We start from the raw sequence: 15,982 nt of genomic DNA on the forward strand, positions 1-15,982 counted from the left end.
CAAGAAACCATCAGGATCCACGGGGACAGGTACAAATAGAATAGAGTCACCATCATCCGTCACAGGATAAAGAGGGAACAAAACCCTCAACATGCAACAAAAGGACTCACTAGCAATCTGGAAGCTTCAGAGAAATAAAAACCATCCTCTCTCTCTCTCTCTCTCTCACACACACACACACACACACACACACATACACACACACGGTTCCTCAGCTCGTGAAAACAGACACAGCCTCTTCCTCGCCCCAGCTCTGACCCAGTTTTCCAGGCCATGAGGAAAAACACCACCCCCCCAGTCCCAAGCACAAGGAGAGACTTATAACAGGGAGGTTAGCGGCACCCACAATCAAGGTGAAGACACCTCCATTTCTCACAGGCTTCCCACAGCCCTGTCATCACAAGCGGCCATTCCCAGTGCCCTGAGCTTGGACCAAAATGGATTACGGAGGACACTGAGTTCAGAGTGGATGTCTGCGGGCTGCAGCTCCTTCGAGCTGGTCATGCCTATGAAGGCTGCCAGGCTGGGTGCCCTGACCTAAGAGTGTCATAGTAACCCATGGCCACCAGAGGGTGCTCGAGCAGGGGCCGCGCCACCCTCTGAGAGCACACTGGAGGGGGGTGCCACCCCTCCCCCCCCCCCCCCCCCCCCCCGCCAAAGTGAGGCGGACTAAAGGCACTAGGGACGGAAGCAGGACTCAGCTGGCTGTGTGCAAACCTCCAGCCCCCCGAAGTCAGATCAGCAAAGCATGGAGTTCCAGGGAGAGGTGGCAGGTGGGCCCAACGGCCATGTGTGCCTGTCCCTGACCAGTCCCCTCTGGCCTCTGCCATGGGTACATGAGCAGGATAGCCAGTAACAACGCCTGGATGAAGCATTGAGCCAGGGACCATGGCGGGCCAAATTATGAACAACAGTTAGAAGGAAGTCCTTCTTTTGGGGACAGAAGTCACCCTCGAGCCTTCATCCAGCCAGGTGTCTATAGCAAGGAGAGGGGGGCCAGGGACAGCCACTAAGCAAACATGCCAGGCCCAGAGGACTTGTGTATAATGTGTATAATCGAGGGTTCAAATTCCCAGCATCCCACATGGGACAACATGACTTGAACAGTTGTGCTGGCTGCCACGCCCAGCAAGCACTGAACTAAAAACTGAGTGCCACAAGGCTGGACAAGCCTCGTCCAAATGTGAATCTGTTGAAAAATTCAGGTAGCGACTTTTGTGACCAAAATCTCCAGGCTCTCAGGGAGTCAGGGACAGGCAAGCTCCCCCATCTTCCTGTTCTTCTTGAACCCTGGCAGTCATGTCTATAAACTGTCTCTGGTGCCATATAAACTCATTAATAGGCCATGATCCAGAGACTCACAATAAATTTCAAAAGAGATCAGCAAGCTTCACAGATGTTTCCGGACCCCAAAGTCACCATCCAGTTAAAAATTCAACTCCAGCTGTATCACCCCATCAAGAGTTTAGAATTCCTGGGCAACATCACAAACTCTACACGAATGATATACCAGGAATGGCACACCACATTGGACGGGATGTAAAGTAGAAAGTAACCAATCTCAAATATTAACACACAAGGCTTAACCTGTAACAACATGTTAGTAATCTTTTATACAAGGGCTTAATGGCTCCAGGGTGAGATACAACAATTTTCATACACTTTCCTCTAATGAAATCTTTTTTTGATCACTTTTACCACATTAATCACTATATCACTATCATCCCGTTGTTCATCAATTTACTCGAGCGGGCACCAGTAATGTCTCGATTCCTCCCAGCCCTGAGATTTTAGCAGCCTCTCCTTATTCATCTTTCCCAATGATTGGAGGCTTTTTCAGGGTCAGGGGAATGAGACCTGCTATTGTTACTGTTTTGGGCACATCGAATATGCCACGGGGAGCTTGCCAGGCGGGTCACTCTCAGCAGCTTGCTGGGCTCTGTGAAATATATATATATATATATATATATATATATATTTCTATGTTTTGCTGCCTAATGTCTGAACCCCATCAAATATGGTGTGGCAATTATGGAAAATGGGTAGGAAGTGTCCTATGATGTGTCCGGAAAGCAGACTGGAGCGTGGCGGTGGCTGGGTAGTGAGGGTCGGCTGCCAGGGTTGGGTCCCTGGGGCGGGGCGGGGGGTCTCTCACCCACCCCATTCTGGGGCACCCCGAGTGAAAACAGCCTGGTGCAGAGTCTGCCAAATTAATCATAACAAGCAATACCAAATAAACGATTTAGGGCCTGCTATTGGGCAGGCTTGGGTGGTGGTTGGGAAAATTGGAGATAATAGTGCTGGGAAGGTGTAATGGTGGTAGGATTGTTATTGGAATACTGGATGTAATAAATCACTGTGAACAACTTTATAAAAATAAAAAAATAAAATTAATTAATTAAAAAATAATAATAAGTGAGGGCCACAGGCAGGAAAGGTGAACTCCAGGGGCACAGGTGAGAGCACCACAACTCAGGGAGTGCCAACATGGGGAGCACCACAGCCAAGCACACATAGCAACCCTGAACGGAATGGGAGTGGGGGAAGGGTTGGTGCCTCCCAACATTGGTCGTTCTGTCTGCGGGGATGTCCAGAGACACTGTCACATCTGAAGGGCAGCTGCTGGTACCTGCTCGGTCTATGGCATGGCATGGGACTGAATATGAATTCCTCAAGAGGTGCATATCTGCGGGGCTGGAGCACAGCGGGTAGGGCATCTGCCTTGCACACGGCCAACCCGGGTTCGGTTCCCAGCATCCCATATGGTCCCCTGTGCATGGCCAGGAGTGACTCCTGAGTGCAAAGCTAGGAGTAACCCTTGAGCATCACCAGGTGTGAACCAAAAAGAAAAAAAAGGCGTTGCATGTCTGGGCTGTGCCCCGCGAGGCTGATGCATTCTGAGTGAGGCAGGGACAGAGACAGAGGCAGGGGGCATGGGGCCTGCACAGTCGGGCCCAGGGAAAACCAATGGGCACTTTTTTGAACTCCCCCTGACCCCAGACCAGAGGCATTTTACAATAAAAAGTCCAAGGCACTGCCTTGAAGCTGAGGCTGGGACACCCCACCTCCAGGGTCTGATGGAAATGCAGATTCACCCTGGAGGGCAGGGTAGCACCAGAGAATCAGCATTTCTGTTCCCTGTGAATTGGAATCGTTTTCATTGAACAAATGGATTTAGAAGTGAGAGCAGAGATGAGTTCAAGAGTCAACACGGGCTTCTCCAGAGTGGAAGCTGGACTCGGCATTTGTAGGGAGTGCCCAGGGCAGCCTGGTGGCTGCTTCAGGAGCCCGTGGGGTGGCTGGTTGCCTCCCTCAAAGGATGGCACCTGCACACAAGACGCCACCATCCAGCCCACTGTCACTGCCACATCAGAGGCTGTGGCCAACACTTATCTGCCCCCTTCTGCAAATCCCAATTCAAAGACTCACAGAGTCTAAAGTCTAACCGACACATCAGCATTTTCTGTTTCCACAACTACACATGTGCATGCACACTTTTCCAGGCTGTCTGCGGGCAGAAAGCAGCTCCCAGCTTGTCCCTTCCAGCGCCGAAGGGCCTGCACCTGTGTCCCTGTCACACCGCAAGGAAGTTCGAGGAAAGCGCTGACCTTGATCTGTCCACTCACAGTTGTAAGGAGGCATGTGACAGAACGAACTGGCCATACTGATGGCTTTGTTGTACCATCCCATCTCGAGAACAACTAACTGCTTCATCCAAAGTGGCCAGTGCTCTGTTGCAACCCTCAAACCCTTCCACTGCATTTTGGCTGCTTTCCAAGTGCAGATGTGAAGGACTCAGCGACAGGCCTGTCCCTGTGCACAGCTATCCAGCTACTGCTCTTTAGGAAGGCTGCTTACAGGGCTGGCCCCAGTAGGGCTGGGGGAACTTGAACTTCAGAAACATTTCCAGCACTTCCTTTTATTTTTTTTTTTGCATCTTTTTTTTTGCTTTTTGGATCACATCCAGCAATGCTCAGGGGTTACTCCTGGCTCTGCACTCAGGAATGACTCCTGGTGGTGCTGGGGGGACCCTATAGGATGCCAGGGATCGAACCAAGGTTGACTGCATGCAAGGCGAATGCCCTGCCTGCTGTACTATCACTCTGGCCCATTCCCAGCACTTCAGAACCCCTGAGTGGCTCACTATGCCTAACATGCTCTTCCTCCTGCCGTGACCTATGAGCTAGGCATCACTCCAAAACCCCAGCACTGACACGCAAGCGCACTCCTGGATGTGCTGTTTCAACTCCCGGCAGAAGGCACGAAGCAGGTCATGCACAACTCCAAAGAAGCAGGTGAACTCCGGAAATGGGCACCCGGCACCCGATTCCTTAGACTTTGCCCCCCACGCCTTCTGCCTTGCTGGCTGTGCGGGGTCGTTTCGCAATAATAAATCAAGGCTAGGAAGACACAACGAGGCTGAGTGCCGAGAGGTCTGGGAAGCGCTGAGTCAGCCACGGGCTTCCCTGCCAGTCTGAGCCTCCTCGTGTCCTTCCCAGGGCTCCCTGCAGCCCACAGAATGTCCCTGCACTGGACTCTGTAGCTCAGGGTCCACTTTTGTGTGACTCCAAAAGAAGGCACAATTCCATGGCACTTTCTCATTCTTCATTCCAGGTTGCTCGGAGCAAATGGACAAAATTTTCCTTTTACCGAGGGCTACACTAAGAGTTAGCAGAAATGACAGCAAAAAGCTCTGTCAGGGGGCTGGAGCAATAGCACAGCGGGTAGGGCATTTGCCTTGCATGAGGCCGACCCAGGTTCAATCCCCAGCATCCCATAGGGTCCCCTGAGCACCGCAAGGGGTAATTCCTGAGTGCAGAGCCAGGAGGAACCCCTGTGCATCGCCAGTGTGACCCAAAAAGAAAAAAAAAGCTCTGTCAGTGGAAGGAGGGTGGGTGGTTCGGGGCCACACCAAGCCATGCTCAGGCTCACTCCTGGCTCTGTACAAAAAGGTCACTCCTGGTGGGCTCGAACCCAGGTGGGCCACAGACAAGACAAGCTCCCCCCAACTGCTGTGTGATCTGCCTAGCCCCACCATGATCTATTCTACTGACTGCGACAAATGCCCCCAACATGGACCTGGCTAAGATAAGCCGCACAATGGCCAGAGACAGCAGCAAAAGGCTGGCCACTGCTCCTCATGGCCAAACCCGTGATGGAGGAATTTCATTTGGACATCAGCACCACACCCCCAGGGCAGAGAGTGGAGAGGTCAACAATCTGCATTTCTTCTTTTGTTTGGATTTTCGTTTGGGGCCACACCTCACCCTGCTCATGGGACCACATGGGATGCTGGGGATTGAGCCCAGATTGGCTGCAGGCAACGCAAATGCCCTCCCCACTCTACTGTCACTGCAGTAGACAATCTACTTTTGTAACCACCTCCCAGAGAAGCTGACACAGTGGCAGGGCCTATGCTTTGAGAACTATCCCTCCCGGCCCCCAAGTGCTACCCCTCCCCCATAGTTTATTGCCTGTCATCAGCATGTGGGCGCCGTGAGTAGCCTCTATGGTCTGGTCCTATATTGGAGGTGCCCACACAATTTCTATCCTCCCAAGAGCATGATCAAGACAAGCACAAGGCCAGGAAGTCAGAGCCCAGGGCCCCCTCATGCACGAAGGTGAATTGGGAGTCTGGGTAAAACTGGCCCAGAATATGGTTCAGAGGTTTGGGAGAGGCACTCTGCCCTGGGTGCTGACTGGGAAATGGGGGCACCTACTTGTATTAGCATCTGTGCTAATGCCAGGGGACTCCTCGTCCCAGAACCCACTGGCCACAAACCACCCAGGGAGACTGATAGGGAAAAACCCCAGTGGACGCCAATGGGGGCAGGATGCAGACTTGGCTGATGGGTCCAGGCTGTTGCGGGCAGGCCTCATCCTGAAAGTTCTACAGGTCATGCCAGATGGCTTCCGCCACAGCGGGGGACCAAGAAGGTCATGAGGAAGTGGTAAAGGTCATTCCCAGGCAGTCTAGACCCTGGGCAACACGGGCCACAGCCCCGGGGTCCCGCTCAGGAGCCGGCTCCCAGCCCAGTCCACACTTTTCATTCACTGCACTGCCATCAACTACTAATTAATGGGACCCACACAGTCTCCTTTCATTTCGCTCGCACAGCGGGTAGGGCGTTCGCCTTACACGCGGCCAACATGGCCGACCCGAGTTCGATTCCTCCGCCCCTCTCGGAGAGCCCGGCAAGCTACCGAGAGTATTCGATATGCCAGACACAGTAACAACAAAGTCTCCAATGGAGACGTTACTGGGCCCGCTCGAGCAAATCGACGATCAACGGGAGGGCCTTTACCTTTACCTTTACCTATCTACTTCTTTTAGTTTTGGGGCCACATCTGGCAGTGCCTGGGGGACCATGAACTACCAGGAACCAAACCTGGGCCTCCCTCATGCCAAGTAGACGCCACAGCGCACTGAGCCCCCAGGCCCGCGTCGCACTGTCTCCCATGCAGACACTGAGGCTGGTGAGGTCATACCTTTACCCCTTGCTGCTCATCTTCCAGGGAGAGGGGACCCCAGGGGGTGGCAGTGGGGGGGGGGGGCCGAGGCCAATGGGCCACAGCGCCAAAGAAACTCAGGAACGGGGGTGAATCTCAGAGATGCACAGTCCTAAAATTCAATTTAGTCTGTTTCATCTATGCAAAGCTGCAGTACATCCCTTACCAGAGAAATGCAAATCACAACGAAAACAAGCAACCTCCTCATCCAGGGGTGACTAGCGCACATCACAGAGAACAGACAAAGCCCATGTTGGCAGGATGTGCGTGAGAATGAAACCCTCGTCCAAGCTGGTGGGAATGTCGGCCAACCATTTTAGAAAACAATATGGACACTCCTCAAAAAAACTAAGATTTGAGGACCAGGAAGATCTACAGAAGGTGAGGCCTCTGCCTTCCAGGGGACAGCCCAGGTTCAATCCCCAGCACCCCATAGGGTGCCCCAAACCCCACCAGGAGTGATCCCTGAGAGCAGAAACAAGACTATGCCTTGAGCACTGCCGGGTGTGGCCCCGAAACAAAAAAGAAACAGAAACCTAATAATGGATCTGACATAGGACCCAACTATTCCACTTTTCATACAACTATTCCAAGGGCCCAAAAACTCTACCCAGAAAAGATGCTTTGGGGCGCCTACAGCAGGTAGGACGTTTGCCTTGTACGCAGCCAACCTGGTTCAATCCCCTGCATCCCCTATAGTTCCCTGAACACAGTAGGAGTGATTTCTGAGCACAGAGCCAGAAGTAACCCCTGAGCACTGTCGGGTGTGGTCCAAAAACCAAAAAGAAAAGACGCTCTTATGTTTGCTGCAGTACTATTCACAGTAGCAAAGACCTGGAAACAGTTCAAGTAAGAGGCCAAGAACAGGTGGCAAAGAAACTGGTACAGGGGCTGGAGCGACAGCACAGCAGGTAGGGCACGTGCCTTGCACACGGCTGAGCCAGGTTCAATTCCCAGCATCCCATAGGGTCCCCCGAGCACCACCAGGAGTAATTCCTGTGTGCAGAACCAGGAGTCAGCCCTGAGCATCACCGGGTGTGATCCAAAAAGCAAAAAAAAAAGAAAACTGGTATATATACACAGTGGAACTCTACTTGGCTATTAGACAAAATAAAATCATGCAGTTTGATGCTCAGTGGCTGGATCTGGGAGCGTGTTGCTGAGCGGAGTGAGTCAGAGCATCAGGGACAGACACAGAAGGTCTATCTCCTACGCAAGATATAAAGAAACAAAGTGGAAAAAGAAACATCATAGGAGAATAACCACAGACAAACATAACAGAACCTGCGGACTTGTGTACAAGAACTGAGCTTATCATGGTGGAGGATGGGGGGAGGTTTGGGGGAGCGGGGTGCCCGGTGGAGGACACACTCTGAAGGAGGGTGTGACGCTGGAATACTGTCCTGTGGAAGCTGATCATTAACGGTGCTGTCAATCATGGTGCTGACGATTTTAAAAACTTTCTAAAGTTTAGCCTGTTTGGGGGCCCGAGCAATAGTGCTGCATGAGGGACCCAGTTGACCTGGGTTCAATCCCTGGCCCCCGTACGGCCCCCTGAGCACAACTGGGAGCAGTTCCTCAGTTAAGAGGCAGAAGTAGCCTCTGAGCATTGCCAGGTGGGATCCAAAAGCAAACCAACACATTTAGCCTATTTCAGAACACCGCGAGGAGCCAGCCCGGAGAGGAGAAGGAGACCCCCTTCTCCCCCCGCCCCCGTGCCTCCTCCCCGCCCACCGAGCCCACGGCTCCATCCTGGGTGAGCTACAGCCCCAGGGCCATGGTCCTATTTGTCCCCTCCTGGAACGTAGTCTGCGTAGAGGACGAGGCAGTCAGCAGCACACGATTGGGTGGCACAAAGCACCCAGTGTTCTCTCCTCACCACCCCTGGGGTAGGGCGGGGGCATGAGGTCTCCGGGCTCCCGGTGCCAAGGGTTGAGTCTCCCCAGAGAACCCCTCTCTCGACAATAACCATTCTGTCTGGCGCTGGCGGCCACGCTGTTCCGAAGGCACGTCTGTCGAGGAGGCACTGGGGCTCATCTGGGCTTGTGGAGTGCTACAAAGCCCCCGGACGGAAATCAGCTCACTCTGAGGTACCGGGGGCACCCCAGAGTAGGGACACTGACACCGTTCACCACACTGCTGCTGGACTTGACCGCTCCAGGCCGTTCCTCGCACTAGCCTGCCCACTTTGCAACGAGCCCACTGACTTGATGACAAGCTGTGGTCCCTGGGAAGCCAAACCACCAAACACACTGACTGGCCCCTCCAAGCAGGGAGGCATCCAACATGGCCGGGAGGGACCCTTCCAAGCTCCCCCCATGGAGGGCAGAGTGTCACCAATTCAGAGTTGTGGGCACGAAGGGTGAGAGTCTCAGTCACAAGGCAGAGTCCAAGGGTAGCGCCGGCCCTCGCTTTTGAGGCCCTGGGCAGAGGGGAGGTCTTGAGAGAAGCCCCACCTGCGTTATTCAGACCAGGGAACCCTAACAACCAAGGCGGTGCAAACAAAACAGACCAAGTGCTGTCCTCCTCTGCATCCCCACACCTCCCGGTCCTGTGGCCTCAAAGCCCAACCAGGGGCTCCCCAGAGGAAAAGTCTGCGTCTGTGGAAAACACAGAATAAAATCTACCTGGAACAGAGGCAGAAGGAGAGCGCCCGGGGTCAATGCCATCTGGACACACAGCAAAGGTGGCAGTGGCCCATAAAGGCAGTTCCTGGAATAAGACCCTCCAGGCCAGCTGCTGTCGGCACCCTGGGCCATGGACAGGGACCAGGTAGTGGCCACAGGCAGGGGGAGAAAGCCGTCCCTGAGAATCAGCCCTGCCTGACCCGGGCAGGCTGCCGAAGAAACACAAAGCCAGAAAAGTTTCCCTGGGCACCGCCAATCCCCAGTTTCTGCATATGGTACAGCCTCTGAAGTGATGTGCCCAACCCACAGGCAGTGTGGCAGGAGGGGTGACGAGACCATCACGGCTCCCATAATGCCATTTCTCCCCGCAGGCCCTCTCACGCACAGCCCGGCTATCTGGGGGCAGCCGGGAGGCCCCCCTGATTTCATCGTGGACTGAATGTTTGTACCCCCAAATCCCTACATCGAGATCCTACCTCCCCTGTGTGATGGGATGAGGGGGAGCCGAGGGGCGCATGATGGGGTGACACCCCAGAATGCAAGTTCACGCTCTACCAGCCAAGAGAGCCCTCACGCCATGACCTTGGCCGTCCGGCCTGGAGCACGGGGAGAAACGAGTGTCTTTGGTGCTGACCCCACCCCGCGCGTCTGCCCCATCTCTGTTGAGGACCCTGCTACAGGCTCTCAGGTTGTACCCGGTGGCCAGCGCGTCGCCTTCCCCTTGCTTTCCCGCGTTTGGGTCCAGCTGGGCCGAGCGCACAGTGCTACCCTGTCAGGAGTGAGCTGCGCTAGGCTCCAGGCGGCCCTGTGGGAAGAAAGAGCTCAGGGAACGGGCAGAGTGGTCTCTGCATGCTATGGGGAAGGAGGGTCCGGGCCAGGCCCCGCCTGGGGAGTCAAAGAACCTATTTCTGGACACTGCCTGCACACCCTGCCCGAAAGCACCCTAAACAGGGCCCACAGCCCCGCTTCCTGCCTCTCATGTGCCCTCACGTGAGGCAATGCCTCTGCCAGGAAGCCCCGCAGGCCCATCTTAGCTGCAAGGCGGGGCCGTGCCAGGGAAGGCTGCTGCCTACAGATGCAAGTGCCACCCAGGGCCGCCGCAGATGTCACTGCCATCCTCTTCCCCCCAGCCACATCCTATTCTGGGATGCGTAAGGGGGGGGGCACTCAGGGCTGTCCCCCATCTGCCAAGCACCCGCTGATCTATTGCTTGTGGGGTGTTTCCTGTTCCCCACACCCTCCGTGCAGCCAAGCTGCTCTTCCCAGCCACCAGCAAACAGGCCACGCCTGCCCGACAGCTATTTCTGGAAGCCCCCACAATGAAAGTCTTCACGCTCTATTTTCCAATACATCCTACAGCAGGGAAAGGAAGCAGAGGAGAGATTCTCGCGAGAGGATCGACGAGTGAGAGTTTCTCCAGCTCACTGCTCAGTCCCAGTGCTCTGGGGCCGACGCACAAAGGCGGCGCTCTGAAGGTGTAATGTAAGAGGCTGCAAATACTAATGCGATTCACGGGGTGATGGAACTCTAGAGGCATTTGTGGAGACACCGGGGTGGGGTGTCACTTCCTGAGAGGTAGGTTTTTTTCCAGCGTGGGCTGGGAGAGAAGGAAGGGTATGGACTCAGGGATCTCAATTCCTCTAGCCAACACGAACCCACAGAAACCTGAGATCAATAATTGAGTGCCTGCAACAACACACAAGGGTGTCTGCTGGGGAGAACTGTACCAAAGGAAGCCCCAGTTTCCTAAGGGAGTTTCAGAACTGCAGAGCATTTCCGCGGGGGGGGGGGGGGGGGGGGGGAGTCACAAGCCCCTCGGCGGTTTCTGACCCAAAATACAGAATGTCACCCCAAATCCACGCGTCAAGAACGCACCCCAGTCCCAGGCCGTCCTGCCAGAACTCGAATCCCCTTGACCTGCCGGTGACGGCTGCTGAGTCATCACGTCCCTTCTGCATTTCAACGCCTAATTACTCAGCAGGGGAAGGAAACGCAGCCTGGGAATTCTCGCAGGAGGGTTTTGCTCTCCGCCCCCCCCCCCCCCCCCCCCCGCCTCTTCGAAAGCCTATTTTGTTATCGGGAGATGCGGCTACACCCCGCGCTCTCTTTGGGTGCTCCTCTGTGTTCCCGTGGCTCTGGCGAGCCCCGATTCTGTGTGAATCTACTGGGAGCACCTGAAGGAGAAAGCCCTTTCAGACCCCGCGCCTTTCAATGCCGGACCCTGGCAAAAAAAAGAAAGAAAGAAAGAAAAAAAAACGCTCATCAGCGCGTCCGAAATTCCAATGCCCCGCACGCCTGGGCTTGAAGCCCGCGACAAGCCCCCGAGAGGGGGAACCGGGGACTGTGTCAGCTTGGCGGAGCACGGAGACCGTGGGCAGAAGGGATGACGGCTAACGGGGGCTAGCGCCCTCTCGGCTAGCCACGCAAGCAGGGTGTTCACCCCCGATTTGGAAGGGTTGCACCCAGGGCCGCATCCGCACCGCTCAGCCCCGTTCCGGCCGCCAGCCCGGATTTCTTTTCCGCCCGAGCGGCGGCCGCTCTCCCCCTGCCCACTTCCCCGGAGGGGTCACGCCAAGTCCCGGGCCCCACGCGCGGCGCCACCGCAGCCAGGCAGCCCGCCAGGAGCCCCTTACCTGCCGTGCCTCATGGCGCAGGCCGGCCGCCCACCTGCCCTGCAGCCGAGCATCCTTTCTGCACGCCGGCCGGCGCGCTGACGTCACCGGGAGGCGGGCCGCGCCGCCACGTGAGTGACGTCGGACCCGGACCCACCCCGCGGACTCTGGCACCCAGTCGGCGCGGGGCCGGGTCAGGCACCGTCCGCGGACCCCGGGAGACACGCCAGACGGCGCAGGGTCGCATCCCCGCAAAGGGGCGGGCGGGAAAGCGCAGGGGGTGACTTTCGGAAGTCAGCGCTGAGCCACCTCAAGGCCGAGATCCAGGCATCTGGGCCGGAGTCCCTGAAAACGGTGCGGGCACATCTGTGACCCCGAGGTCGAGGGGTGCCAACGCTAGGTCACGTGCTCTGGCGCTTTCGCGTGCCGTGTGTTCATTACTGGGCGCGCTCCTGGGGGCGCCGACGAAGAACGCTTTTAGGTCCATTTGCAGTAGGGGATGGTCCGTTCCAAAGAGAAAAAGGACTAACCAGAGCCACGTGCACCCCTTAGCGCTCCGTTTAACTGAGGCTCAGTTGCCCTTCCGAGGCGGGGGCTTCCGGCGCGGGGCCCGAACTTTCTTAGCTCTTCGGGGCCAAGGAATTTACCTGTCTCGGTCAAGAAACGGTTACTTTGCAGTAACTCGTTATTTCCGTGTGCTGATTTTTCTCACGTCCTGCAGAAGTGACTCATCTTACTATTACGGACTCTGTGTACAATGTCAACATCTCTCACTCACGGCTGCGGGAGCCCGGAGGACAGAGCCCTCGGAGCGGCCCCGCGGAGCCCTGTGGACGGTGCACATCGCTTATTCGCAGGCTGCACGTCCACGCTCCAGCACAGAACGGGTTCCCAAACGGGAGAGAACAAAAGCAGGCACTGCCCGCTTGCCTTTGCATTCGGGTTTCGACAACTTCCTTTGCTTTCCTTTGCGTTTCAATGTCAACTTTCCCTGCCCCTCGCCCGGGGCTGCTTTAAAGAGGTGGGAACCGGGCTGTCACCGGGCTGTCCCTCTCCTGTGCCCTTCCGCCCCGCGGCTTTCACGACCTCCCTGCCACCTGGGCTCCGAACCCCCATTCCCTGCACACCAACCAATTTCGGCTGGAAGGCCGGTCTCCCCTTGGGGGGACCAACAGAAGCCCGTCTGTCCCGGCGAGCTGTTTTCAACACCGGACGTGAAAGAAGCCACAAAGTGGCCGTGTGGTTTTCTAGGTCACTCTTCTCCTTTGTTTTCTCATAGGCGACTTACCTTTCGCTTCCATAGTCTGGAGATATTGAGTTAAAATGCTACCGAAATCCCCAGCGCCCGTGGGTGGAGGGTGGAGGGGCACATTAACAGGAGCCGAGAAGCTGGACTTGCAGCCCCCGGGAAATGTCGCTTCAGCGGCTGGAACCCTCTCCCTCCCCCGAACCCCTCCCCTGCCCTGCCCTCCCCCCACCCCCACACCCCGCGCAGCTCTGCGGGAGTCACGTGCTCGGCCACCCTCGGCTCCGGGCTGGCTCTGCCCCTGACGCTCGTTCGGGCATTGCTGCCCACAGAGGACGCAGCGTCCTGCGCACGCACCGGGCCCAGCAGTGGGGACGCGACTGGGCACGGGTGGGGGGGGAGGGGGGAGACGGTAGATTTGTTTCATCTTTTCTTTTCCCGGGGATTGCTCCAATGTTGTTTACATGACATTACACAAATCTTTCCTGCCCGTTTTTTGTTTTGGTTTTTTTTTTTTTCAGCAGGAGCTGACAAACAGATAGCACCAACCACCTCCTCCACCCCCTGATCGGATGCTTTTTTTGGCCAAGAAATAGACCACCCGGGGCACTGGGAACGGAGTGGTGGTGGGCGGGTCAGTAATTCCACCCACAGCCTTGCAATTTTGCAAAGGTTAAGGAAGAACTTCAGGGCCTGTCCTTCGCGTGCAGTGACTTCCAGTCCAGAACTTTTCCCCAGGGAACCAAGTTGTCCCCTGGGCTTTGCTGCGGGATTGTTTACTGCTTCCACATCAAGGTAAGTCTTCAAAGTCAGACGCAAGGTGTGTGGAAGATATGTTCAGAGATAGACCATGGTTAAACGAAGGTGGGAGAAGATGCTTTGGGCCCCAAAACACCAGCGGTTACACCAGTGCCCCAAATGGGTTCATTTAGAAACAGCCAAGACTGGACCTGGATGTCCAGGGCAGCTGGACTTCACCCACCCCGGCCTGCCAGAAGGACCAGGGATCCCCTCCCAGGACGAATTCAAAGTGTGTTGTGTCCACAGTTTGCTGATTCACTTGCATGGGTACTTAAAAAAATTATTTTTCCTTTTAGGCCACAATCGGCAGTGCTCAGGGCTGACTCATGGCTCTGTGCTCAGGGATCACTCCTGGCAGTGCTCAGGGGACCAGATGGTGTGTCACAGAAGGGACAAGGCTAACGCTCTCCCTGCTGCGCTATCACTCCAGCTCCTTGTTTCTTTTCCGTTCCCTGTGTGCAGATAGGAAGGAAGCCCTCCACAGCCTTTCTGAAAACACTGCATGACTCGGGAACTCTATTTGCTAGACTGACTTTTTCTACTCGCCTCACAGTCTTCCATGAATCTCTTAGAACAGTTTGCATTTTCCAGGGCCCAGGAGATAGTACAGCAGGTAAGGTACTTGCCCTACACGTGGGGGACCTGGGTTTGATCCTGGGCACCACAAATGGTCCCCTAACGCCTACCAGGAGTGATCGCTGAGTGCAGAGCCAAGAATAAGCCAGAGCACTACCGGCTGTGATCCCCCAAAAATTGTTTACGCTTTCCCTATTGATTATTTGCTACTGCTGGGACATTTGGCCATGTCCAGAAGCATTTTCGGTTGCCACCGCCTGAGGCTGGGACTAGGAGGGAGGCCCCAAATGCTGCTGAGTCACCAGGGGCACCCAGAGCAGTTCCCAACCGAGAATGGCCAGGCAAGGTGGAGAGCCCCTAGTCTAGAATTCCTGTGGGGTCTCATGGACACTCATTCGCAAATCCCCTTCCCTTCGCAATGACCAAGGTCACACATACGCTTGGTCGTGGTCCTCGCTTGGATGGCGGTACCCTCACATTCTGGATGCAGTGCTCGCCGAGGTTCACACTCCTAGCCACAGTGCTCACCCTATTGCAGAACTGGGCGCGAGGGACAGAGAGCAGAGTAGCCAGGACCCCGCTAAACACGTACAGGTAGCACTGAGGATCGAACTCTCAGCCTCATCCTTGCAAAGCAGGCACTTTGGTCACAGAGCTAACCTTCTCAGTCACTTTGGAGTGGCTTGGAGGCCCAAAGGCCACTTCTGGTCATGATCCCATGAGGCGAGGGCCTGATGGTTTGGTGCTTGGGCCCAGCAACCCAGAGCCATACGGTGCTGAGAGTGGAACATGGGGAACTAGACACACGGCCTGTGCCCCACTTTTTGGGGCCCTTCCCAGTCATGTTATTTGGCCCCAAGTAGGGCTCAGGGAGGGCCAGGGACCGTGCCAAGTGGCGCCCAGCCCAGGCTCAGGGCTGCAGAGAGAGCACAGGGGCTAAAGCACTGGCCTTACATGCAGCTGACCATGGTTCCATCCAAGGCAGCACAAAGGGACTCTTGAGCAGAGCCAGGAGTAGACCTGAGCACGCCCCTGCGTGTGGCCCCATAAGCAAACAAAAAAAAAGAATGCTTTGCTGAAAGCAGACTATAGACTGAACATGATTGCCACGCAAGGCCTCGTTTGCAAACCACAGCACCCAAAAGGAGAGAGAGAACAAAAGGGAGTGCCCTGCCACAGAAGCAGGGTGGGATAGGGGGATGGGGGGTGGGAGGGATACTGGGATTGGTGGGGGTGGAGAATGGGCACTGGTGGAGGGATGGGTACTCGATCATAGTATAACTGAAACCCAAGCACAAAAATTTGTAAGTCTACAACTGTACCTCATGGTGTTTCACTAATAAAAATTAGAAAAAAAAAAAAAGAATGCTTAGCCCCCTTGCTGGGGTTGCCAAGCACATCCAGAGATGCTTGGAGGTTCACACCATGCCAGGGGTCAGCTCGAGGCCATGGGCTGCCAGGCATGAGCCCCAGCCTTTGAGCTAGCCCACCAGCCCCTCCGTCAATTTTTGGTCATGAAGATCACAGCCAGTCTCACATACCCATCCCCGGCCCAGCACCAGCCATCTGCCAGAGTTTGCCGTTGCCCAGCGAGCTGGATACTCCGCTTC

The 15,982-nt window shown here is 55.6% G+C and overlaps 1 protein-coding gene across 1 annotated transcript in view; it reads right to left on the reverse strand.

Moving 5' to 3' along the window:
• CLCN4 (chloride voltage-gated channel 4) overlaps positions 1 to 11,900 on the reverse strand; it is a 54,565-nt gene extending 42,665 nt beyond the window's left edge. The window contains exon 1 of the mRNA XM_056131244.1: positions 11,771 to 11,900. The gene's annotated coding sequence lies outside the window, so the exon portion shown is untranslated. The remainder of the gene's footprint in view (positions 1 to 11,770) is intronic.
• Positions 11,901 to 15,982: the final 4,082 nt, after the last annotated feature.

The sequence above is a fragment of the Sorex fumeus genome, unplaced genomic scaffold (genome assembly GCF_029834395.1).
Source record: "Sorex fumeus unplaced genomic scaffold, SorFum_2.1 ptg000086l, whole genome shotgun sequence".
Lineage (NCBI taxonomy): Eukaryota > Metazoa > Chordata > Mammalia > Eulipotyphla > Soricidae > Sorex > Sorex fumeus.